The following is a 27763-nucleotide window of genomic DNA, read 5'->3' on the forward strand; positions in this document are numbered from 1 at the left end:
GTACTGGTGTAAGGTGATGTCACAAGCAAAGGGGATTTAAGTGGCTAGACACTCCTGCTAGGGTGTCTGACGGTATTTACAACTTAATCCTGTGATCATCTGTGATACCTTTAGGGGCTGTAATTGCAATGCATTTTTAATGATATCCAAATGTGCTGAGTACTGTCATTCTAAAGTGTGCGAAAACATGTATTCTTGCTGCTGCGCTTAGGTGAAGACCCCAGACTGTTAGCCCTTAAGATGTGGAGGTGTATACTTTAGGGTGAGTAGGAGATGCTTGGTCAGGGTCATGTGTCACCAAGGCAGGTGTATCCCTGTTTAATGCTTGTTGAGGTAATGGGAGGGGGACACCACTGGGATGGTGCCAGTGCGCAGGGCCCTCGCTCCAGGATAGGTTCAACTAATTGCATTGGGGGCAAGATGATGTGCATACATGGGAATGGTGGTACTAGACCCCCACCCCCCCTGCGGGAGGGGTGGAGATGTTATGCAATGTCACAAAGTAATTCCAACAGCTAATGTATATTTGTAAATTGGTGTATAGTATTGAGTGGTGTGTGTGTTTAATAAATGTACTCTAACTTTTATAAAGCAAAGTACAGACTGGACAATCAATTATTGACTGTTATTTTTGCGCACCTGCAAATGGCGATTACTAGCCCACACCACCTCCCTTGAGTAAGCCTCAGACTGCTCTGCAACGCTACCCTCTGAGAGTCAGGCGCTGCCCTAGGGTGTTTGGTTCCCAGTGAAGGACAAATGTGTCATGTTATTTGTGCAGGCCTCACATATGCTGCCTCGTTTTCCAACATTGGTGTCTAGCGGCGGGAAACATAGTATCCCATTCTGGTGTGCAATTATATCATTTGATAAGTCCAGTTTAGCCTCACATTACCTATGCAGTAATGAGCTAATGGAAGAGCGCAAGCCTCTGAGAAGGGTTCAAAGTTTTGGTTATGTGAACTAAAAGTATGGCAAAGGAAAGCCCCGCGCCCATATGTGTCATGTGAAGATATTATGGTTTAAATGTAAACTGTATTGATATGACCGCGCTATGTTGATTATCATGTGCTAGTGGGACGGTGCTTTCCAGGAAATGATTACAAACAAATGTTCTAAACCATATTGTACACCTTTAAACCCTAACACTACATGCACTACACCTGCATGAGGAGGGTGTCTCCTCAAGAGATAGGGGCAGCAATTGATACCTACATCACAGAGGGGGGTATAGGGGTGGATGGACCTTAATGGGGGTCAAGAGAAAAGGGGGTCCTGGGAGGTTTCCGCACTTTTTAAGGGCAGGGAGGGTTTCCACAGAAGGGGCCCCAGATATCCTTCCCCCGCTGAAAGTTTCTTGCTATTGGCGCAGGCCTAAACCACTTGAAGAGTGGGGCAGGAGGTTTCTTCACCCCGGGTAGTAACACCCCAGGGGTTCCCATGGTTGGGGACCCCAACAAACTTTTCCCACAGCGGGAGGAGGGTGTGGTAGAGCTGAGTGTCCAGCAGGCCCCAGGTTAACTGGTGGGGAGGTGAGCAACCCAGGGGTGGCCCCTGGTAGTGGGTGGCCCCAAAGGAGGGTAGTTCTTGAGTGATGGTGTGTAGTGGTTGCCCCTAGGTGGGCTAGGTAACTGACCCAGTGAAGATCTGAGTTGGGGGGATGTGCTCCCTAGTTTTCAGTTGAAGGGTTAGTGGTGGACGATGACCAGTCCGGTAGTTTCTGTGGGACTTGAACCCCAGGACCAAGGGAAGGTAGAGGGAACCTGAAGTGGTGGCTGGGGCGATGCCTAGCCGGTAACCAGTCAGGTAGGTCCTGTGGGACTTGGACCCAAGGACCAGGGGCATGGGGATGTTCCCCTAGCTCGAGGCAGGAGGTGGACTTCTGCAAGGTAGTACCACCCTGAACACAGGTGGGGCCTATCTTCAGTGAAGGGACCCTGTGTTTCGCGAAGGGGTGGTGCAGGCCTAGCCGGGATCTTTAGTGTCCCTGGCTGAGAGTGGTAGTACTACCCCGAAGACAGGTGGGGCCTATCTTAAGTGAAGGGGCCCTGCTCTTCAGAAGGGGTGGTGCAGGCCATCCAGAGACCATGTAGGTCCCTGGACGGTCTCCCAAGGTGCTGCCTGGAGATCGGGGAGAGCCATGAGAAGTGGGTCTGGGTCTAGCTGACTCGGGGCCCACAGGCTCTCTAAGGGTACTCCGGGAGGAGAGCGCGCCTCTCGGAGGGAAGGGTGCATAGGCCCTGTTCTCGCAGAGGAGAACAAGAAATGGGTCTAGGTTCCCGGGCTAGTTTCAGTGTGGAGCTACTGACAGGGGGAATGAGCTGTAGGGGGTCTGTCAAGGCACCCTCAGTGTTCCTCCCTAGCACTGCCAGTGTGGTAGTGAGACCGGTCTGAGGTCCTATTTTTGGAGTCAGGCTAGTGGTCAGAAGAGCTTTTCTGAGTGGGAGAAGCATGAGTGGCTGTGCTTTCTTTAGGGAAGCCAGTCATCCCGAAAAGGTGGTGGCAGCAAAATGACCTTAGCTGCAGGCTGGGGGTGAGGGTCCAGAGAGTTTTCATCTTTAGTGTGCAAGGACCAAAACGGAGAGAGGGTACTGGTTGGAACAAACTCTGGAAGGGAGACCAGCTTGTGACCCGGGGATGGGATGTCGACCTATCTAAGGAGACCGCATCAGTGCTGAGGCACTGTACCCTTATCCAGACAAGGGGTAGGCATAGTGTGTATACCCAAGGGCAAAGGTGGGCCTAGTTAGGCTGAGTTCATGTAGACCATGAATGACCTGGAAGTATCTAACCTAGAGCCTGGAGGGTTCTTAGGGTAGTCTGGGATCCTTGTCATGGGTGGAGATGTCATGGATGGGAGAAGCAGGTGGTCTGAGCGGATAACTGGTGAGTAAGGGGGGTCTGGTCAGAACCCCTTATAACTAGTTATCGCTGACTACGGGAAGTGTACCCATGTAGAATGGCTACTTCTTCCCTGTAGGAATCAGCTGGGCGCGGCGTGTGTTAGAAGGTCGTTCTGACACTATGGGCAGCTCGGATTTTTCCCTTTTTGAGAACCTAAATGTTGAGCTTTTACTGTGGGGGAGCCTCATAATCTGGGACTCACCCACAGTGAACTCATAATGAAGCAGACTGCATGGGGATTTTACTGGTGTCCCCCTGGCTTGACTAGGCCGCTGCGCAGCAGCTGGAGTATGGGGCACCGTGCTGGTTACATGCAGACACAGGTGTACATGCGTGTAGACACGTGTAGGGGCCGCGCAGGAGAGATTCCTAGCGTGCGCAGTCCAAGAGCAGCTACAGAGTGAATGGCGTGGCCGGCTTATGCAGAATTGGGTGGTGACATGGAATAGGCTTTATACACTGGAAAGGAACATGCCAGGGAAAGTCATTGTGTCTTACTGTGTTTTACTTCATTGTTTTCCTATGGGGATGTGGGGCCCATGGCTCAAATAACTTCCACAAAGCCTACAGATTCCAGACACGCACTAATGTACAGTGTAGCAGATGAGAAAATGAGTATTCTGCTAAGTCCAAAGTCATATTTGTACTGCTTTTGGGTCGTCCAGAAATGTCACATTTCTCTGAGTCCCTGGCTGGGGTCTAGCCATAGCAGGTTAGATTAATGACCTTTCCTTCCAGAGCGAAGATCTTCCCTCCAAGGAGAAAAGATAGGTGGAGCCAAAAGCCAATCCATCAACTGCTGTCGCTGGGTGCCAGGCACCAGGTTGCCTCATGTGGAGGCAGTGAGGGGGGAAGGAGTTGGGTTTCAGAGGCCATGTGGCCAGAGACACTTGACGACGCCATGTTTGAACAACCCAGAGGCTGGACAAGGAGGAGGGAGCAGGGGCAGGGAAGTGATGTGTTGCTGTTTGATAGGACACACAGAGACTTCCTGCCAGCCCCCTACTCAACTTTTAAAAAGTACTTGCACAGGAAGAGAAGCTCTCTCTGGGGTGTGGTCTGCGGAGGCGAAAGGTGCTGGAGCCTGGTGCAATGGGCAGTTGGAAGGAGAGACCCCCTTACTGCCCCCCAGGGCACTAACAGCGCCAGAAGAAGAGCCCAGGACCGGTGCGCAGAAGAAGAGGCCTCTGCCCAGGGAGAAGAGAGGCACAGGAGGAGAGCCATGCGGAAAGCTGGCGCAGGAAGCCAGTGCAGTAATTGCAATGCATTTTTAATGATATCCAAATGTGCTGAGTACTGTCATTCTAAAGTGTGCGTAAACATGTATTCTTGCTGCTGCGCTTAGGTGAAGACCCCAGACTGTTAGCCCTTAGGATGTAGAGGTGTATACTTTAGGGTCAGTAGGAGATGCTTGGTCAGGGGCATGTGTCACCAAGGCAGGTTTATCCCTGTTTAATCCCTGTTGAGGTAATGGGAGGGGGACACCACTGGGATGGTATCATTGCGCCAGGCCCTCGCTCTAGGATAGGTTTAATTAATTGCATTGGGGGCAAGATGATGTGCATACATGGGAATGGTGGTACTAGACTCCCACCCCCCCTGCGGGAGGGGTGGAGATGTTATGCAATGTCACAAAGTAATTCCAAAAGTTTATGTATATTTGTAAATTGTTGTATAGTATTGAGTGGTGTGTTTGTTTAATAAATGTACTCTAACTTTTATAAAGCAAAGTACAGACTGGACAATCAATTATTGAGTGTTATTTTTGCGCACCTGAACATGGCGATTACTAGCCCACACCACCTCCCTTGAGTAAGCCTCAAACTGTTCTGCATCGCTACCCTCTGAGAGTGTTCCCAGGAGGCACAGGGTCAGACTGATTTGCATATAGCCATGTCTGAACTGGGGTGGCAGAGTAGGCTAAAGAACGGTGATGGATCAAACCCAGATCTTTTGACTGGGTGTGAGTGTTTGATTGGTTCAGATGCTCCGTCCATCACCATCCCCTTTTGTACCGCTTTTGGCCGCCATAAGTGTGGCAGGGTATGCTCAGACGTGAGTCCCTTGCTCACTTTGCCACTGGATTCAAGCAAGCCGGGCTGAAGACGGCTGTAATGCCAGAAACCGGTCCTCGAAAGCTTGTTTCCGGTCCAGGGAAGGCATGGCTTGGCAGTTCGGGCTGGACTGTTCCCAGGAGGCACAGGGTCAGACTGATTTGCATATAGCCATGTCTGAACTGGGGTGGCAGAGTGGGCTAAAGAACGGTGATGGATCAAACCCAGATCTTTTGACTGGGTGTGAGTGTTTGATTGGTTCAGATGCTCCGTCCATCACCATCCCCTTTTGTACCGCTTTTGGCCGCCATAAGAGTGGCAGGGTATGCTCAGACGTGAGTCCCTTGCTCACTTTGCCACTGGATTCAAGCAAGCCGGGCTGAAGACGGCTGTAATGCCAGAAACCGGTCCTCGGAAGCTTGTTTCTGGTCCAGGGAAGGCATGGCTTGGCAGTTCGGGCTGGACTGTTCCCAGGAGGCACAGGGTCAGACTGATTTGCATATAGCCATGTCTGAACTGGGGTGGCAGAGTGGGCTAAAGAACGGTGATGGATCAAACCCAGATCTTTTGACTGGGTGTGAGTGTTTGATTGGTTCAGATGCTCTGTCCATCACCATCCCATTTTGTACCACCCTCTGAGAGTCACGCGCTGCCCTAGGGTGTTTAGTTCCCAGTGAAGGACAAATGTTTCATGTTATTTGTGCAGGCCTCACAGATGCTGCCTCGTTTTCCAACACTGGTGCTCTGATCCCAACTATAAGCAAATTGAATATCCTTGCCTCCCCTTTTGGAGACCATCGCCAGCTTATGGCCACACTTGCGCTTTTACCTAGCACACAACTGATTGTCACCCAGATCCCACCCATAACATTTGCTAAAAACCAAGGGGTGAGTAGAAAATTGTGTAATCCAGATCTCATTAAAATGAATATAGACTTGATTATGAATAGTCAAGATGAGTTTAGAATCTGCCTAGCTAAAAATGCAGAACCACTGGCGGTACGGGATAATTTTGGCAAAATTTGCACCTTTCTGAGCTTTACTAGTAGCTTAACCCCAGTTGGAGTGACCAGCTCATTTTTGGTTTAACAAGGATTGCAAGAAAGTCATATACATTTGTGAAACAAACAGCTAATCAAATTCCTCGTGAAATAATCGCTGTTAGAGCAGCGAGGCAGAATTATAGTATTGCAATCACTAAAGAAAAAAATTAGATAAGGGCTAAAGCATGGTAAGATCTGGAGTGTGCGGCCTCCTTTGAAGACAATAAAGCCTTTAGGAGACAGTGAAATGTCCTTTTTTACTCGAAAAATAACCTCAGGGACGCGTAGTTTCATTTTAAAACACGGCTGGGTTTCTCATTTTATGTAGATTTTTACCTCTGAAAGGAGAGTTGCAAGCATTTTGGACTCTGCTTTTAGTTTCGAGGATTTAGTGAATTTTAGTAAATCGATAACAGTGAGGAAAGTGAGGAAAGCCATTGTTAGTTCGGCTACAGGAAAGGCAGCGGGCCCAGATGGGGGACCAGCTGAGTTTTGTAAGTACAATCTAGATCTTTGGGCACTACTAATTACCAATGTATTCAGAACACTAGTTAACACAGGTCCACCTGATTACAGGAAGAAATCTGTGGCCACACCTATCTATAAGAAAGGTGATAAAAATTACCCGAAAAACTACCGGCCATCTCTCTGATTGACTTCTCCACAAAAAATTTTGGAAGGGTGATCCTAGGCAGATTGGAAGATTGGGCGGTAGAAAAAGCCTTATTAAGGGAGGCCCAATACGGGTTCGTCCAGGTCTGGGCACCTCTGAATAAGTTCTACTTTTTTCTCTTTTCGTTGGCAAATATGTCAAGGCCAGGAGAGAAAACATGCATATGGATTTTATGGACCTCTCCTCGGCATTTGACCTAATGGAGAGAGATACATCAAGGGAAATAATGGAGCAAGCGGTGTAATGATTTATAAGCGGGAATTGACCGTCTCCTCCTAATGACTCTGAAAATGGTGCATCAAGGTACTACAAAGAGGGTTTGATATATTCAGGATGGTGGTCAAATGCCCCCCATCAAAATTACGAGGGGGGGTAGACAAGGCTGTATGTTGGTCCCTTTTTTATTTCTATTTTATAATAATACATTGGATGCTTTTTTAAAGACCTTAACCCCAGATATGCCTAAAATTGGTTAGTGATTGGTCCCTGGACAACTTTACAAAGATGACGCAGTGCTCCTATCTTGTACCGCTAACGGCTTACATATTCTGCTGGATGGTTTTTATTCTTTTCTGATGGGCCTGAACCTGAAGGTTAATTACGAGAAATCATATATTTTGATTTGTGGCCCCAAAAACACGTGGTCTAGGAAGTTTACAGTGTGGGAGGATTCCCATTATGAAGATCCCCAACTTTAGTTAACTCAGATTTTTTTTTCTGCTAATTTGAGTTGGGAAAGATTTATAATCCAGAAGTCCAAGCAAATGGAAGTGACTTGTAAACCTGTTTTTAGGATTGCCAATAAACTGGGTCACAAACCTCTGAAGCAAATGGTGATACTTTACAAAAGTAAGTGTCAGTCTGTGGTCACATATGGAGCGGGAGTATGGGGATTTGCTTATGAGAAGCACCACCAGACTGTGAAGAATACATTTTTGGCTAAACTTTTAGAATACCGAAAATCCATGTTGAGCCTCATTATGCATAATGAAGTAGGGCTAGGATTATTTCAAGACTTGCTGGGACTGGCACCAATCTTGCTTTGGGAAAAAATATGGTCTGCACCAGAGCTGAAGTTCACATGAGAAATTGTTGAAGTTTGTCTGAAGCAAAGCAATGTTTAGTCTATTCCATAGTTACATTTTGTTAAAAAGTCACACCAAGAGCTTAGTATGATACATTTATGGGCTGATAATAATTTCTCTTCCAAGCCTCAGGTCAACATTTCATGGAACTTAGAGAAAATGCAAGGCTGAGAAAGCAATTAAAATGGTAACAACCCAGCACTATATTTTGCTTGCCATATAAAATGTTATGGAACCCTATCTCTTGGGGGTTTAAAGCCCCCGAACACAGATTTTAAGTTTTGTGGCTGCATCTTAATGTGATTCATAGTTTAGGGACTTTTCTAGTTACAGGAAATTGGTTTGCTTCATTACCAAGTTGTCCTAGTGATGGGATTTCTTTTCAAACTGCTAAGCATTTCATGCTATTTTGCACCATGTAGACTTTTTATAGAGCACGCTTGCTGTGCCCCATTCTTAGAGGGAAATCTTTTTAATCACATAACAAGGATTTGATTTTCCTTCAGTTCCTTTAATCACATCTGGTCAGTATAGCGTCTTTAAATTTTATCAACCAGGTTTTGAGGTTAAGGAAGAGATATATATCATGAATTTAAATTTTTGATTATTGGATTTTGCGCAAGTATTTTCTGTATTTATTAGGGTCCTGCTTGATTTGTTAATCTCTCGTGTGCTTCAAACGGCCCCCGGCCGTCTGATGGCAGGGTGGCCATGTGCGGAGGACGGCCGGGGGCCGTCCGAACCCCGCCCACTCATTAAAACACCTGCACAGCGCGAAAATCCGTGCAGCGCGGAAGGGGTTAAAACTCATGGGAGTGCCAAAAAAAAATGATTGTTGGGTCAGATTTACCCTTTTCTTTCGCTTTTAACGCATTATTACTTCTGTCATTGTATTGACTGAGTACGAATTGTGGGGCATATTACCAAGCAATAGCCATAATTATCGCTATTGCTTGGTTAGAGACAAATTTTTACCACTGAGCTGCGGCGATTTTTATCGCAGATAAACCTTGGTATTTGCGATAAAAAATGGCCGCAATGCATGAATATTGCAGAAAAGTCCGCGATATTCATGCATTACCGAGCTAATGCTCTTAGCCATGTTATCCACCTCCCATTGGATAACATGGCTAAGAACTACTCAGGGCAGGTGTTAGCTTTTGGAGATATTCGCGCTTAGCGCGAATATCTCCAAAAGTTGGTAATAGGAGATAGCGATGTTAGCGACTGTTTCCAGTCGCTAACATCTTGGCACGCCCACTTTGCATGTCATTAGTGATAAATATCACTGACATGCAAAGTGGGGCCCAAGATGGTCGCTATCTCATACTAGCTGTCACTAACTGGTGTTAGCGACATCTAGGTAATAGGGAGATCATTTTATCTCCGCTTTCTTGGCTTTTAAAGCCAAAAAAGCGGAGATAAACCCCCTTGATAATATACCCCTATGTATTTTATTATGCTTTTAGGATTTTATTGTAAAATCATATAACATTTTATGGATGAATGCTATTTTAAATGATTTAAGACTTTTAAAATTCTAAACATGCTGAACGGTGCTGAATCTTTTGCATGAAATTTTTTTTCAGACAAAAGAATGTAAAGGCAGAGAACATTATAGAAACAATACATTCGGCTTGCCAAAGTAATGGAATGCATACTAGCAGACACACATTAGCGGTAATATACCATCAATGTTAAAATGGTGCATTTCATCAAATAACAAACGTAATCAGAATGACTGTGCAACCATCAGTTAAATGCAAATTCAGAGTCTTTTTAGCAAATTAATTAGCGCTAGCATCAGACAGCTTAAGATGCCTGTAACACGATGCTAACAATGGGTAAGATAAGATCAAGAGGATATAATACGGAGAAATAGGTCTCATAATAGCAATTGCACCACCTCTGTGTCTGACAGCGAACATTTATCTGCCACTATATTAGTTATAGTTGGAAAATGTCCTCTGTTAACTCAAATTAGAATATAGATGTGTTGAATTTGGCAACATCTGCATGTTCACCACCAAACATTTTGCTTTCACCCCTCCTGTTTTCTGAATTCGGTTTTGTTCGCATAAGGACTTTGTGCACTGTACCACTGCTAACCATTGCTAAAGTGATTGGGTTCTCTCCTTTAGATATTCGCATACCATTGATTGCACATGTAATTTACTTGCAAGTATCGAGTATGTGGTACTCCATATACTCAAGGAGTGTAAAGTAAATGATGCTAGTGGACCTTCAGAACTCGTTGTGCCAACCACTAAAGTACCACTTCATAACATATCTCAGGCCTGTAATTGCAGTCTGTAGTGCAGTTTTGTGCTGCCATTAGGACTTGCCAAAATAAACCTTTTTTCAGGCCTAAACCCTCTGTTTTTATACATGTAAGTCCTAGCTAAGGTAGGTCTTAAACAGCCCACAGAGTAGGGTGCATTGGATTTCAGAAGTAGGGCATGTGTTTTTAAGATTTGCATGTCCTAGTAGCGAAAAACTCAAAAGTCGTTTTCCATTATTTGAAGGGTACATCTTTCTTTGGATGACATTACGATATTTTCATTTATTAAATGCTCACTTTGGATAGAGAATAGAAGGAAGTGCCATATTTGAATTGCGATTTTGAACCTTCTTTAATGCTAATGCCGGATTTTAAGTCACAATTCTACAAATGCCAATTTTACAATGTTGCTATTTTCTTGCCCTCGCCTTGTCCTTGCCATTTGGTGCCTGCAGCTTGTGTCCTTGGTCATGTTATTGTGAATAGTTTGGCAGTTCTCTTTTTTTTGTCTACACCTCCCAGACAGTGAAACAAAGGTGGACGCCCACTTTGCATGTCATTAGTGATAAATATCACTGACATGCAAAGTGGGGCCCAAGATGGTCGCTATCTCCTACTAGCTGTCACTAATTGGTGTTAGCGACAGCTAGGTAATAGGGAGATCATTTTATCTCCGCTTTCTTGGCTTTTAAAGCCAAAAAAGCGGAGATAAACCCCCTTGATAATATACCCCTATGTATTTTATTATGCTTTTAGGATTTTATTGTAAAATCGTATAAAATTTTATGGATGAATGCTATTTTAAATGATTTAAGACTTTTAAAATTCTAAACATGCTGAACGGTGCTGAATCTTTTGCATGAAATTGTTTTTCAGACAAAAGAATGTAAAGGCAGAGAACATTATAGAAACAATACATTCGGCTTGCCAAAGTAATGGAATGCATACTAGCAGACACACATTAGCGGTAATATACCATCAATGTTAAAATGGTGCATTTCATCAAATAACAAACGTAATCAGAATGACTGTGCAACCATCAGTTAAATGCAAATTCAGAGTCTTTTTAGTAAATTAATTAGCGCTAGCATCAGACAGCTTAAGATGCCTGTAACACGATGCTAACAATGGATAAGATAAGATCAAGAGGATATAATACGGAGAAATAGGTCTCATAATAGCAATTGCACCACCTCTGTGTCTGACAGCGAACATTTATCTGCCACTATATTAGTTATAGTTGGAAAATGTCCTCTGTTAACTCAAATTAGAATATAGATGTGTTGAATTTGGCAACATCTGCATGTTCACCACCAAACATTTTGCTTTCACCCCTCCTGTTTTCTGAATTCGGTTTTGTTCGCATAAGGACTTTGTGCACTGTACCACTGCTAACCATTGCTAAAGTGATTACGTTCTCTCCTTTAGATATTCGCATACCATTGATTGCACATGTAATTTACTTGCAAGTATCGAGTATGTGGTACTCCATATACTCAAGGAGTGTAAAGTAAATGATGCTAGTGGACCTTCAGAACTCGTTGTGCCAACCACTAAAGTACCACTTTATAACATATCTCAGGCCTGTAATTGCAGTCTGTAGTGCAGTTTTGTGCTGCCATTAGGACTTGCCAAAATAAACCTTTTTTCAGGCCTAAACCCTCTGTTTTTATACATGTAAGTCCTAGCTAAGGTAGGTCTTAAACAGCCCACAGAGTAGGGTGCATTGGATTTAAGAAGTAGGGCATGTGTTTTTAAGATTTGCATGTCCTAGTAGCGAAAAACTCAAAAGTCGTTTTCTATTATTTGAAGGGTACATCTTTCTTTGGATGACATTACGATATTTTCATTTATTAAATGCTAACTTTGGATAGAGAACAGAAGGAAGTGCCATATTTGAATTGCGATTTTGAACCTTCTTTAATGCTAATGCCGGATTTTAAATCACAATTCTACAAATGCCAATTTTACAATGTTGCTATTTTCTTGCCCTCGCCTTGTCCTTGCCATTTGGTGCCTGCAGCTTGTGTCCTTGGTCATGTTATTGTGAATAGTTTGGCAGTTCTCTTTTTTTTGTCTACACCTCCCAGACAGTGAAACAAAGGTGGAATAGGTGATGGCAGGAATGGACATCCTGCCAGGATGGGAGGGGTGGAGCTATTTCCTGCCCCACGTACATTTTAAAGGGTTGCCTCTAGCACATTCACAAAGGAACTTGACAACAGTCTTTTATCGCTCTACACTATTTGGAGCCTTGGCAGGAGAAGGTAGGAACTTTTCAGATGCAGACATAGGGTAGAATAGATGTTTCCACCATTTAAAAGGCTGGTACCCTGTATACATTTTGAGTGTTTTTAGGGCTTTGTTTACTTAAGACTTCGAAATTGCATATGTGCAGTTTTACTGGATTTTTGGCATTCTGGTATCATGTTATTTATACAGTGTAAGAAATTAGGTGGTTGTTTGGGGGGTAGCACTAAAAATTAAAATGCCCCAACTGTGGATATCTGATTGTGCGGGACCGGGACAACGTCACAAGTTCAGGCAACTGCAATTAAGCGTGGGCCAGATGGAGAAACCAATGAGGCCAACTGAACAAAAGTACCTTAAATTTAGGTTGGGGAGTGTTGCGAGTTCCTACATCGTGGATGCATGGGTTGAGAGGAGCTGGAAGGCTTTGATGCAGGATCCTGTGTCATCATCAAGGCTGCAGTAGTTTTTTATTTTTTTATTTTTATTGAAGTCCTTTAGTGACACCATACATCAAAGCACAAAAACAAAATTGCATATTTAGAAACATAGGGGCTCATTATGATGGAGGATTTTCCGCATCCTCCGAGCCGGCGGAAGCCACCTCCAGCCCGGAGGATGCGGAAAATCCTCTGCGGACCCACCAAAGACCCACCGCCACATTAGGATGGCTGATGGGTCCTGGTTTCAGTCTGCCGCTTTTCCGCCGCGGTTGACTTACAACCGCAGCGGATAAGCTGTAACATGGCTGGCGGTGTCTATCAGACACCGCCAGCCATATTAGGATGGAGTAAAAAGTATGCTTTTCCACGGCGGCTTTTCCGCCGTGGAAAAGCATATGGACCTTCACTTCGGGGGCCCGTTGCGGGCCCCCTGGGTGAAGGGGGGGCGGGGGGTGCACATGGGGGGTACCTATGGTACCCCCCTGCATTTGCGTGCACAAAGCGGCAGGCACCGCGCGGTGCCTGCCGCTTTGTGCACGCAAATGCTGTGCATGCATTTTTAACATTGCGGCGGGTGCAGCTTGAAGCTCCACCCGCCGCAATGTTAAAAATAGAGGATGTGACCGCCACCCTGGCGGTCACATCCTAATCTGTATGGAGGGACCGCCGCTGCCCCTGCGGACGGTCCCTCCTACTCTATGGTGGCGGACGGACTCAAGTCCGTCCGCCATCATAATCAGCCCCTTAGTTAGGCCGTAAATAAAAAAGAATACATAAATTATTCACAACCAAATCTTACATAGCAGTTAATCAAAATAAGATCCCCATATTTTTTCAAATTTTCTTACCCCTCCAATTCTTTGAGCATAAATTTGTTCGCATTTTCTGGCTCTTTCCATTTTATGAAAACCATTCCTGTACCGAGGGGCAATGCTGTGAACGCCAGTTCTGCAATAACAGCGATCTAGCCACTGCCACTGCTATATAAATCAGTTTTACTAGTTGTTCGGAAAGCGTAAGCTCTAAATCAAAACCATACAGTATTAACTTAACATTCAACAAAATCATAATATTATACTGATTTTGAAAAAACGCAAAAAGTCCATCCCAGAATGCCGTAATTTGTGAACAAAAAGCAATTATATGGGACCAATTAGCCGGGGCATAATGTAAGCACCTAAAACAGTTAGATGGGTTGTTAATGTACATTTTAGCTATAGCCGCCGGAGTGCGATACAAAAGACATTTACTGAAGAATAGCATTCTGCGCCATTTGGCTCTCCTTAATACAGTAAAGTTAAGTCTTTATAATGTTCTTCCAAATAGTTGGAGATAACACTTGATTTTCCTGTCTCTGCCATTTACTAATTGCTTTAAGACTTAAGTCTCCCTCCCTACTCGAAATTAAGCAACGTTTCCACTCCCCAGGTCTCCTCTCCTGTGAGTGCACAAAAATGTCGTTAAATAATTGAACTAATCAGTATGAGATCCATTTGTCCCAAAATCCAATAAATCAAGTTATATGAACCTATCAATAAAAAATTCCCCTGAATTAGGGATGCCATGTCTGTCGGGGTTATCCATGATTCATCCCTGACAAAGTCCTTTAACGTGGTAAAGCCTGCCCGCTGCCAATTTTCTACTATCTCGGGACAAATTTCAATCCCTATAAATGAAAATATACTGTTTACGGGGGTGGTTAAATTAAAAGTAGGAAGGGAGTATCTTTTAAGCATCGCAAAGCGCCTCTTAAAAAACCAATTTAATGTCTTGTAACGAACAAATTTAGGTGATTTAGGTACCTGAAGTGGGGATGGTATCTGAATCTCGAGGCAGATTAAATCCCAATTTTTTTTTATAAATAACTTCTGACTATGAATTGGATCTTTAAATCTTGCTAAATATTGTGCAAAATATGCATTATAATAATCCTTAAGATTTGGTAGGGCAAGGCCGCCTTGCTCCTTATCTTCATACAGAGTACCTATTGCTATCCGAGGTGTATTTTTGGCCCAGACAAAAGCAGAAAACAAGGATTCTGCTCTAGAAAAAAATGATCCGGGTAAAAAGCAAGGACTAGTGGAAAATAAAAAGTTGAATAAGAGGAGAACAGAAATTTTTATTAACGCAACCCGACCAAGAATAGTTAATGGCAATGAATTCCAGTGTATCAAAATTTAACATATACAGGTCCTTGACTAACGAAGAAAAAAAAAACCCTAGATATCTTTTGGGTCTGTTATTAATGCAGCTACTAATATCAGAATGAAGTTCTGGATCTATACCCCCACAAACCAAAATTTCTGTTTTCTTTTTATTAATCCGATACACCCCAAAAGCCTCACATTCTTCAAAAATCGTCATAGCATGTATTTGAGATTGCATATCGGGTTTAATTAACAGCATTATATCGTCGGCATATAATTTGATTTTAGCCATGGAAGTTACGGGGGGAGAAATATTGACACAATTCCTAATTGCTGTTGCTAAAGGTTCGATGAAGAATGCAAATAGAACAGGGGACAATGGGCAGCCCTGCCTAGTACCACGCTTAACTAATACTGATCCCACCGAAGCAGCATTAATAATAATATTAGCTTGGGCACCTGGGTAAAGACTCTGAATCAAATCTGTGATTTTAGCTGGGATCCCAAAATGCTGTAAAATAATAAAAAGTGTCTCCCAGACCACCAAAATCAAAGGTTTTTTCGGCATCAATTAACAAAATTAATGCAGGTACCCTTCGTGTTTCAAAATAATCTAAAGCCTCAATCAAAAAATGTGTGTTAGTCATTAATTGTCGACCGGCTATAAAACCGTTTTGATCCGGGTGATTTAAATCGGGAGAGATGGAATTAAAACGTATGGATAATAGTTTTGTAGTAATTTTATAGTCCGATTTTATTAGTATAATGGGTCTGTATGAATTCGGGTCTTTGGGTTCTTTGCCCTTTTTCAGAAAGCTAACCACAGTTCCTTCCCGAAACGAGTCAGGAATTGAACCGCCTTCCAACATAGAATTTAATAGTCGCAGAAATAAATCGAAGAAGGAACTAAAAAAAACTTTAAAAACTCAGCGGGGAACCCATCGGGCCCGCAAGCCTTACCCATTGGAAGATCTTTCACCACTAGCTCTACTTCCTCCCTAGTGAATGGTTTGACCATTAAAGATTGATCTATTGAGGAAAGAGTGGGCAGTGTATATTTACCTAATAAATTGAGTTGAGTAGCTTTTGTCGGCCAGGAATTTACCAGTAAACTTGCTTTCCTCGTAATTTTTTTGCGATTGCCTACGAAAAATCTCTTCGCTTTGAGTGAAAAAGTTTTGGCTAAGTTCCCTCTTGGCTACATTGAGTTGTTCCTGCACAGTACTAACGGGAATCTGCTGCCTAAGTTCAGTTAAAGCCTGTATTTTTTGTTGAAGTGATTTATTTCTATTTCTGACAGCAAGCAAATCTGCGTCATCTTTCCCGATAATTATGCCCCGAATAAAAGCCTTCAAAGAATCCCAAACAAGATTAAGGGGAGCTGTTTCAATATTGCGAGCAATAAAGTCAGAAATTTCTAGTTTAACTGATGCCACCCATGCATCTTCATGTAAATACTTTTTATTGAACACCCATCGCTTGGGGACTCTTATATTATCCACCAGTGCCAGTTCAATAACTAGCATTGCATGATCAGAGAACCCGTTATGCAGAATCTTTTGATAGCCAAAATTAAGTTGTCGTGAAACAAGAAAAAAATCAATGCGGGAAGAGGACTTGAATCTGCCGGACCAACAGGTATATTCTTTTTTTGATGGATTTTGAGTACGCCAAGGGTCACAAAGATCAAGTGTTGTCATATTAATATGAATAGATCTGATTGATTTAGGTTTAGGCTGTTTTTTTAAATGAGTAGTTGAATCCAACTTTAAATTCATCGCAATATTGAAATCGCCACCAATAATGATATCTCCTCCCACCATCAATAGAGATTGAAATAAATCCTCATACATCTCTGATTTATCCTCAACTGGGGCATAAAAACTGACAAAGGTGATAGGCCTTTGTCTATTATTAATTTTACATGTGGCCCAGCACCACCGCCTGAACCACCTTGCTCTCTGTGAATAATCTCAGCGTGTAGATTCTTAATTAGGAAAAGCGCAACCCCTCGCTGGGACTCAAAGAACGAAGAGAAACCTCGATATGAGGACCATACTTTAAACATAGAAAACTCCTCAATTTTTGTAGCTAGAATATGAGTCTCTTGTAACAGGATTACAGCTGGGTTTTCAGTCTTGATCCATAATTCTATGGCACGCATTTTTTTCTTATTATTTAAACCGTTAACATTAAAAATAAATCATTTTCAGAACCATTGTAATAAAGTAATCAAAGCAAAAACCTGAAAAACGAACATCCCAAAAACATTACACATTCTCCGTCTGACTACTCCCTTTTTCTTTTTATCGATAACATTCATCTTGAAAAGCACATAGCATAAGTTTAAGACTTTGGTAAACAGTAGCACCAAGGACTTCATTTTTTGTAATTTTTTCTTCCACCCGCCCCCACCCGTGCGCCAACTCCTTAGCACCCCCCTCAACCTGTGGCCCTCCACCTAACCCTAATCCCTTACCCCACACTGGCCACAGTGCCTTAACCCCTAGCATGAGGTGTCGTGGTATTACACCCCTTAACCCCCTGAGCCCCTCGCCCCTTCTCCCCCCCGAGCCTCTAAGAGCATATCTTAAGTAATTCTAGTAGAATGTGGTAAATAAATAAATAATACCCTATTTTTGACTAGACTTATAGCATAACAGATAGCTCAATAAAATAAGAGTCAAGATTCGAGGTAGTAGGAGTTTCTGCAGGTTTATTACAGCATAAGGACAGGATCAGGACAACCTGCATGGGAATAGGACAATAAGGCCCGGCAGCTGCCGGGGCTGGGTCTGGGATGAGCGCGCTAACATTCAATAACAAAACACAGGCATATATACATAGCGCAAACACATAGCATTACATTGCAGTAGGCGTAGCAGTGGGTGGAGCAGAAGGCGTGACGTGTAGCAGTCGCGAAAGATAACAGTAAAAAGAGGTGTAACTGGGAGTATACATAGACATGTGATGCAAACGTAACAGAATATGTCATGAATGGGCGGAAACTTTGGAGGGGGCTACCTAAGGAGCCGGGACCTCTAACCTAATGGTGCGCGAAAACTGGCAATGACGTGTTACTAGGAGAAGCTGGGGGCTACGAACTCTGTGCTAGGAGCAGAGACTAGAGTCTGAAGGGTCGGAGCGACATGTACCTAAACCCTATCTGGTATCTGATGTTTAGGGAACATGTTGATATAAACTAGAAGTCATGAGGGGAGAAGCTAACTTGATTCTAAGACTGGACCATGCATTATTCTACATGTAGTGCGTGATGAAGAATACTAAATGACTATTAAATACAGTATTTCTCTAACATGGAGACGAGAAGGCTAGACAATGACGGAAACTATTGATGCAGTTCAGTAGCTTAGGAATGCAGAGGAGGAGGACTGAACTGATAACTGGAACTATAACATACTTTTGGCAGACTCAGAGGCAGAGCCAAGCTGCACCGGGCACTGCGAGGCAGGGAGTAAGTGAAGGGTCGAGGATACAGGTGGGGGCTGTATCGCTCCTCAGCGAGGCTTTCAGGAGACAGGAGCTGAATCTGTGGTCTGGGCCCTTTTGAGGCCTAGAAACGGGGATTTTATAATGGAATAACGTGCACACTAAGAAACGTGGCAACATTACTTTACATAGGCCTGATATTCGTAGTATTCACGAGGACTGGAAAATAGCATACTAGAGGTGGACACAACTGGAATTGCGTCATTAATCGGACATGGGGAATAACATATGCATATTGGTCATGCACACATAACATATGATGGATGAGGCGTAGGGACACAGAACATGGCAAAATTTACTTTTCCACATTCCCTCCTTGTCACTACGTTTCCATCAGGAAACATCAATTTTCATGATACCATCTATCATTTCATACAGTACCATTTGCTCGTCTCGAATTGTCTTGGAACGGGATTTAGAACGGGGCTTGGGACTAGGAATACAAGAGGTAGCACACATGCTGCAAATCGCAGGGCCACATTGTATACAGAGGCAGTAGCTAAACAAAATCGCTACTGCAATACTTAAAAAGGACAGGACTTTCCATCCCCATGCGGAAATTATATTCCAGAACCAACCGGACCATGTCCAGGTGCCTGGATCTTGGTGTAACAGATGGGCAATTTTATGGAGTCTGGTTATAGCTGAATAAACAGACGGCGCATTATTTGGAATGAAAATGCAGCAACTAGATCCGATGACTCTACAGGCCCCGCCCCTATCGGCCAGTATGACGTCAAGGACGAGACGATTTTGCAAAACGACAAATCTCATAGCAGATTGTTCTTCGGTTAGGTTACCTAGAGCAGAGGCAGTCTCATTAACTACAGCTTCAAGGGTTCTTGTTAACCTACGGATCAGTTTACTATTCTGGACAGGTCCTACAAAGAAGAAGAAACCTTTATTGAAATCTGTATACTGTTCTAGAGTAGTTTCAGTATAATCGACAATTGGGGACTCCCTTCTATGTCTAATGTGTACTAGATGTGTGTTTCTGTGATAATCAGATGGGGCTAGGAAAACAGGTGGCAGTAGGAAAGCAATGTAACAGGTTCCCTCCCAATCGAGGGGCAGACGGACATATGCGGTTTGACCACAAACAAAATAAGAATGACGTGAAGCTTTGAAAACTGATTTCCCACTGTCACTATACTTGATAACAGTAGTACATTCACTATGACCTATGTGTATAGAACCATAACTTCGGACACATAATTCGCCTTTGACAGGTAGTACTGAAATAGCAGGTAAGTCTGGAGTAGTATCAGACTGAACATTCAGGACCATGAAATTCGACGAATAATTACCTAAATTATATACTTCGTTTTCTAGATCTAAACCTGTTCTGTGGGGGAGACCTTGCTTGTCTGGAAAACATGTACTGTTAAGAAAAGACATATCTGTTGAAGATGACGTTAACGTGGACCATGCTCCACACGAACCATTGTGTGAGAATGGATAAGGAAAGAGTGGCAGAACTCCCTTCGGTGTCTGAAAAGGGGGGAGTCGACCACACACCCAACAATTAGTGGCATTGCTGGTCTGGTGTGAATAATGTAACATACGGATAAATGTGTTGTTGCGCATAGCGAGGCGGTAAGAATATTCGTGAGGAGGCAGATCACTAAACGTGTGCTCTACTGTAGCATTAGCAGACATATTTACATGAGGAACTGGTAAATACAGGAAAAATGCGTAGCTGGTGCAGGAAATCATTATGCTGAGAAACAATATGAAACTTAGAAAAACGATACATTGAAGTGAACTTCGACTGACTCTCTCACTATGGGGGTCTATTTTATACATGTCAGAAACAATTTAACCGTTTCACCTAGGGGAGGACTTATACAATCAAACTGACTGACTTATTTTACTAGACCTGAGCTTTAACTTATACTCCTGCTGCGGAGTTTTCTCTAACAAGGGAGGGGTTGTAATAATGTCTTGTGCGGGACAGTCCTTAAGAGCAATATTTTGGCAGTCTTTCGAATCCTGGAAAATGTTTTTAGACGCTGGTTTCAATCCTTTGAAAAGTTTTACATGAGAAAGGTGGACCCACCCCTTCCTGCCTTCCAACTTGACGGCAGTTCGGGTGGTCAAGAGGACCTGACGTGGCTCCTTCCAACGTGGTTCCAGCGGACTTGATCTGTCGAAATTTCTGACCATCACAAGGGAGCCTGGAACGATCTCGTGCGGTGCCACCTCGGTATTGTCTGGAAATGCGGCGGCAACCTGTGAACGACATGAGTTGAGGGCAGACATCAAGGAAGCTAGGTAATCTGTCAGCATATTACATGAAACATCGGTAATACTTCGGGGTCTAGGAGTACCCCACATGTTAGGGGGGCGGCCGAATACGACCTCATACGGGGACAGACCTGATCTGGAATGTGCGACCATACGCATATAAAATAAAGCGACTGGCAGAGCTATTAACCAGTCCACACCTTTGTCCTTACAGACTTTTGCAATACGGATTTTCAGAGTCTGATTATGTCTCTCTACGAGACCGGCTGCTTCAGGATGGCGTACACAATGGAACTTCCACTGGTACCCTAACAAAAGGGAAACGTGTTTCATGAGTTCAGATGAGAATGGCTGGCCGTTATCAGAATATACGACTCTAGGGAGTCCGTATCTAGGGAAAAATTCACGAACCAACTGCTTGGCAGTGGTCGCGGCTGTGTAATCTGGGACTGGATATGCTTCTGTCCACCTGGACAAAGCGCATACAACTACAAGGACATACTTGAAACCTCGACATCGCTCCATCTGAATATAATCCATCTGGAGGACCTCAAAAGGGTGGTCAGGGGGCTGGAAACCACCTTGTTCCACCGGGACACTTTTACCTGGGTTAAACTGACAACATATCATACAGGTGCGGACTTTCTGCTTGGCTGCAGCTCGTAAATGCTTATTGAACCAAATGTTCTGGATACTGTCTAACATAGCTTTTTCTCCTAAATGTGCTGGACTATGTGCGGTATTGATAATGACTTGAACCATAGAGTCGGGGAGAAACCATGTGGCTCTACCCTTCGTTAACCATCCTTGATCTGTCTGGACCCCTCCTTGTTCAGACCATTTCTTGATTTCATCGGGGGTAGCATGTAACTGTATATCTATGACATCTTGTGTAGGGTCCTTAACTGTCATGCATGTAATCGGATCTGGAGTATGTGTCATATTAACTGGAATGTCTGGAGTCTGTGCTGTAAGCTTGGCTGTGCGGTCTGCTAGATCATTACCTTGGGAAATAATGTCAGTGACTTTCGTATGTGCTTTGCATTTCATGATAGCAATAGATGTCGGTAAATGTATGGCATCTAACAGGGCTTGAATAAGGAGACCATGCTGAATCTTGGTTCCATGAGAAGTCATGAAACCTCTCTCCTGCCAGAGCACTCCGAAGTCGTGTACAACTCCGAATGCATAACGTGAATCTGTGTAAACATTAACCTTCAGGTTCTTGGCATGTATACAGGCTTGTGTCAGAGCGACTAGCTCTGCTGCTTGAGCGGACAGGGTGTCAATACGGTGTGTTTCAATAACTTCAGTGTCAGTAGTCACTGCATACGCGGCGACTAGTTCTCCTGTACTAGTTCTCATACATGAACCATCCACATAAAGTGTCAGGTCAGGATCTGGTAACGGAATATCTGTCAGGTCTTGTCTTGGCTTTGTCGTAATGTTAACTACTTCCACACAATCATGTGGGTCTGGATTTGAATTAACGGATGGTAACAGTGTAGCGGGATTCAGAACGTTGCAGCGTCTGATTTCTATGTGTGGCTGGAACAGTGTCAATTCATAACCTGTTAAACGTGCAATTGTCAAGTGCTGAGTTTGTGTTCGGTTTAAAAGAACTTCTACTGAATGTGGAACTTGTACTGTCAAGGAATGTCCTAAAACTATGGAATCACTTTGTCTGATAGCTAGTGCTGTGGCTGCAACTGACTTGAGGCACGCAGGCAACGCCTGGGCGACTGGATCTAATGTGCTCGAAAAGTAAGCACAGGGCTTGTATTGACCTGCTTGATCTTGTGTGAGAACAGATAATGCTGTACCTTCCCGTTCAGTAACGAAAAGTGTAAAAGGCTTACTGTAGTTCGGTGTAGCTAGAACTGGAGCTTGACATAGGGCTTTCTTTAACTCGTTGAAACTAAGTGTATGTTCAGATGTCCAAGGGAGGACAGTCGATACGGCTGCCTCCTGTGTCGTTAACTGTATCAGTGGCTTGGCTAGAAATGCATACTGGGGAATCCATTGTCTACAATAAGAAGTAAGGCCGATAAAAGCACGTACCTCCTTCTGGGTTCTGGGCTGGGGAAGACTCGCTATTAACTGGATACGGTCGGGTGTCAACTGCCTACCCCTCTTGGACAGCAAGTGTCCTAAGTATACCACTTGCTGGACACAGAATTGAAGCTTCGAAGGTGACACTTTGTGCCCCATCTCGGCTAGAAAATACAGAACTGTAAGTGATGCTCGCTCGCAAGCACGTTCAGAACGGGCTGTGATCAGTAGATCATCGACATACTGGAGCAGGGCAGTGTCAGTTGGCATGTGAATATTGTCTAGTTGTCTCTTAAGTGCTTGACTGTAAATACTAGGACTTTCCGTGAAACCTTGAGGAGCGCGTGTGAACATATAGCTCCTTCCATTTAAACAAAATCCGAAAAGAAACTGGCTGTCTGGATGAATTGGAACACTAAAAAATGCATTCTTGAGGTCTATGACAGTGAAAAACATGGCTTCGGAATCAATGGCTGTTAACAGGGAAGAAATATCTGGGACAACTGGGTACTGAGGAATGATACATTTATTAAGCTCTCGTAAATCAATCACTAATCGATATACTGGGGGTGCATTTGGATCAGTACGTTTCATGACTGGAATGATCGGAGAATTGCATACATTGGAGTCAGTTTCTACAACTACTCCTTGAGCCATGAGCTCGTCAATAATTTTGGATAAGGCTGCTACAGCCTCAGGTGGCAATCTGTACTGTCTGATTCGGGGTAACACTACACCTGGTTTGAGAGTCACACGATGGGGTGTGATTTGCATGTAACCTACATCAGTTGGACCTTGCGCCCATAAATGCTGCGGAACATTAGACAATCTTGAATCAAAATCTCGTAACACATAGTGACCCTTAAAGTCACGTAGGAACAGACGTATTCCCTCTGGGGAACAGCAAATAACTGCACCTAACTCTTTCAGTGTCCTAATACCTAATAGATTTTCTGGACATGACTTAGTAAGTAACAGATCAGTAGTACGGGACAATGGACCTACTTCTAGAGTAACTGGCTTAGATATCTCATTAACGATGGGTTTTCCTGAAAATCCAAGGGAAACATTTCTTGAGCCTGAGAGCGGAGCCCCTGGAACTTCGGCATGACTAATTGTGGTCCTACTTGCCCCTGTATCGATCAAAAACTTTCTGTCTTTCCCCAATACTTGACTGTGAACATAGGGACCTTCTTGATCTACAGGTATCTCGATGAGAGGCAAGCCTACCTCCCTCTCTAGGCTGTTTCATGAATATGACTGGTACTCTGGATACTCGGACTGTGCATACTGGTACATCTGTGACGTAACGTGTTGTGTTGCAGCAATAGGCTGGTCGTGTAACCTTATTATTTCTTTACGAATTTTCTTGTACATACTCTCCATGGCACTGACGGTCTTGTGCTTACCCTCGGCTATATTATCACTCCACCTTGTCAGGATTCTCATTTCGGCGGGATCTTTAGACGGGTAATCTTGTTCTCTTATTAAACAATTGATCAGGAACTTTAATATCATGAGCTGAATCTCGGCTTTCCTTTGAGACATAATCTCGCCAATACTTTCTGGATCATCCCCTGTACGGATGAAACGATATATTCTGTCTAGATCTTCTTTCATATTCGGTAAGGTGACTAGATACTCGGTCACTCTCCTTACACGTAAGGAATATAAAACCATAGTATATTCGCCTGGGACTGGATCATAGACACATTCGTTAAGGGCTTGTCTGATTTCTGTGACAGACTTATTACTTTTAGGAGTACGCTGTGATGCTTGAGCATGTAATTCGAGTGCTGATAAACGCTTGTGTGGCGGCGGGGTTTGAGGAGTAGCTCCTCCTGCGGCCCCTAGACTGGAGTCGTCTACTGAGGCTCTACGTCCTGGCAGAGTGGGAAATGGAACTGTAGGCTGGACCGGGGGTACCGTAACAGGTACTCCGTTGTCTGGAGGAGCGGGAAGTGCCTGATTTACAGGGACTGGCGGAGCGCGAACAGGATTTGCATATTCGGGGACTGTGTCGTCCAAATAGGACGAAATAAAAATATCAGCTGCGGTCGGTTTGTGACGTAGCTTGGTCGGAATTAATGACGGCGGGAAATTACTGGGTGCCTCTGGGGTCGCTTTTGGCAAACCTTCGGCAAGAAGAGGATACATACCCTTAATAAGGGCATGCCTCTGTCTGTCTGACTGTTCGGCTTTGACTTGTTCACCTATCTCGATTAACTCCCTTTCTTGGGCTCGCTCTTGGGATTCTCTACTTAACTCTGACTTTCTGACTTCCTTTTCCGTTCTTTTATGAGCTTCCTTGCGCCATAACTCGATGGCATCTTTCTGTGACTGTCTGGCTTTCTTTTTCCATAATGCTTCTTCTACTCGCATGATACATTCGGCATCCCATGTACCCGATACGGGCCATCTATACTTTTCTTCTAACTGTTTGGTATACTCTACCCATAAATCTAGATACATTATGGCGCTTATGCCATGTTTCTGATACATAAAATGACCTGGACTGTCCCTAGGCGGGACAGGAACTGCTTCCTCTAACAGACCCTTTCTGGTTTTTAACTGACGTAACTTGGAAAAGAGCGGCATTCTAAACTTGAATCGGAACACAATACAATACACGAAAAATAATAACAATTGGGAAAACAATTCAGGCATACCACGACATTGGAAATACATTAAACAATATCATAACATAACAGTTCGAACAGAATACTACCTGAAAATACTGAAAACAGAAACAGAACAGAATTCTCGAGAACGGAACAGACTAGAGTTACTGGATGCACTGCTATAACAGTACGGAACATACCGGTCCCATAAAGGAACGCATCAAGACCCGTATCCACCTAGGTGAACACTTCGTTTGTGGGCTTGGGTACCACCAACCCACGGACCAGGAGTCAATTTAGACTGACCCTGTCTAGATACTACCCCAGCAATGGTACTCACCGGGCAGCACGGAACGGAAAGCCTCGGACGGGACTGGACTACGACGGACTTCGGACTTCGGACTTCAGTTACGGGTGGGCCTCCGGATACCTCGGACCTTGGACTCTCGGCTTGGGCTCTGGTCGGGACTCGCCGCGTTCCTCCACCGTCTCGTTTGGATGCTGGACCGCCTCCTCCGTCTCCTCCGTGGGCCTGAGGGATACTTGGAGCAGAAATATCTGCCAGTGCACGGTATGGTTCCGTCACGACTGCAGAGGGTCAGGGGGTCGGCGTGGCTTCACCGACGCGTGGGGAAAGGGCAAGTCCCTATTCGGGCGCCATTATGTGGTAAATAAATAAATAATACCCTATTTTTGACTAGACTTATAGCATAACAGATAGCTCAATAAAATAAGAGTCAAGATTCGAGGTAGTAGGAGTTTCTGCAGGTTTATTACAGCATAAGGACAGGATCAGGACAACCTGCATGGGAATAGGACAATAAGGCCCGGCAGCTGCCGGGGCTGGGTCTGGGATGAGCGCGCTAACATTCAATAACAAAACACAGGCATATATACATAGCGCAAACACATAGCATTACATTGCAGTAGGCGTAGCAGTGGGTGGAGCAGAAGGCGTGACGTGTAGCAGTCGCGAAAGATAACAGTAAAAAGAGGTGTAACTGGGAGTATACATAGACATGTGATGCAAACGTAACAGAATATGTCATGAATGGGCGGAAACTTTGGAGGGGGCTACCTAAGGAGCCGGGACCTCTAACCTAATGGTGCGCGAAAACTGGCAATGACGTGTTACTAGGAGAAGCTGGGGGCTACGAACTCTGTGCTAGGAGCAGAGACTAGAGTCTGAAGGGTCGGAGCGACATGTACCTAAACCCTATCTGGTATCTGATGTTTAGGGAACATGTTGATATAAACTAGAAGTCATGAGGGGAGAAGCTAACTTGATTCTAAGACTGGACCATGCATTATTCTACATGTAGTGCGTGATGAAGAATACTAAATGACTATTAAATACAGTATTTCTCTAACATGGAGACGAGAAGGCTAGACAATGACGGAAACTATTGATGCAGTTCAGTAGCTTAGGAATGCAGAGGAGGAGGACTGAACTGATAACTGGAACTATAACATACTTTTGGCAGACTCAGAGGCAGAGCCAAGCTGCACCGGGCACTGCGAGGCAGGGAGTAAGTGAAGGGTCGAGGATACAGGTGGGGGCTGTATCGCTCCTCAGCGAGGCTTTCAGGAGACAGGAGCTGAATCTGTGGTCTGGGCCCTTTTGAGGCCTAGAAACGGGGATTTTATAATGGAATAACGTGCACACTAAGAAACGTGGCAACATTACTTTACATAGGCCTGATATTCGTAGTATTCACGAGGACTGGAAAATAGCATACTAGAGGTGGACACAACTGGAATTGCGTCATTAATCGGACATGGGGAATAACATATGCATATTGGTCATGCACACATAACATATGATGGATGAGGCGTAGGGACACAGAACATGGCAAAATTTACTTTTCCACAAATGTGAGTTAGCATAAAAATATCTAGCCCTTGTCCCCATGCGAAATTTCTCTAAGCAGCTCCTGCGCTTCATCTACATCTGACAGAATATAGAATTTGCCCTTAGCCAAAACTTTTAGTTTCGACTGCTGAGCGATAGTGGCTTGGGCCCCATTGGCTTTAAACAGATGTAAAATGTTCACAAACTCTTTCCTTCTGCTGGCTGCAGCTGCGGACATGTCGGAAAAAATTCGACATTTGATAGTTTCATTAAGTGCAAACTGTCTCTGTTGGATAGCCTTGGACAAAATAGTCTCTTTGATTCGAACATCCGCAAAGTTCAGAAGGATTGTACGGGGGAGTGTGGAATTTGGAAACGGCTGAGCTGGGACCCTGTGGGCACGAGTAATCATTAAGTCGCCCTTAAACTCTGGGACCACTTTCTGTTGTAAAAAAGTAGTGACCCAATGGACCATATTGGATCCCTCCATTCCTTCTGGAACCCCCACTATTCTAAGATTGGATCTTCGATTATAATTTTCTAAATCATCCAGTTTTGTTTCCAGTGTCTTGGAGGTTTTAAAATAACTTGAACATCTTTC

The sequence above is a fragment of the Lissotriton helveticus genome, chromosome 6 (genome assembly GCF_964261635.1).
Source record: "Lissotriton helveticus chromosome 6, aLisHel1.1, whole genome shotgun sequence".
In the NCBI taxonomy this organism is placed as follows: domain Eukaryota; kingdom Metazoa; phylum Chordata; class Amphibia; order Caudata; family Salamandridae; genus Lissotriton; species Lissotriton helveticus.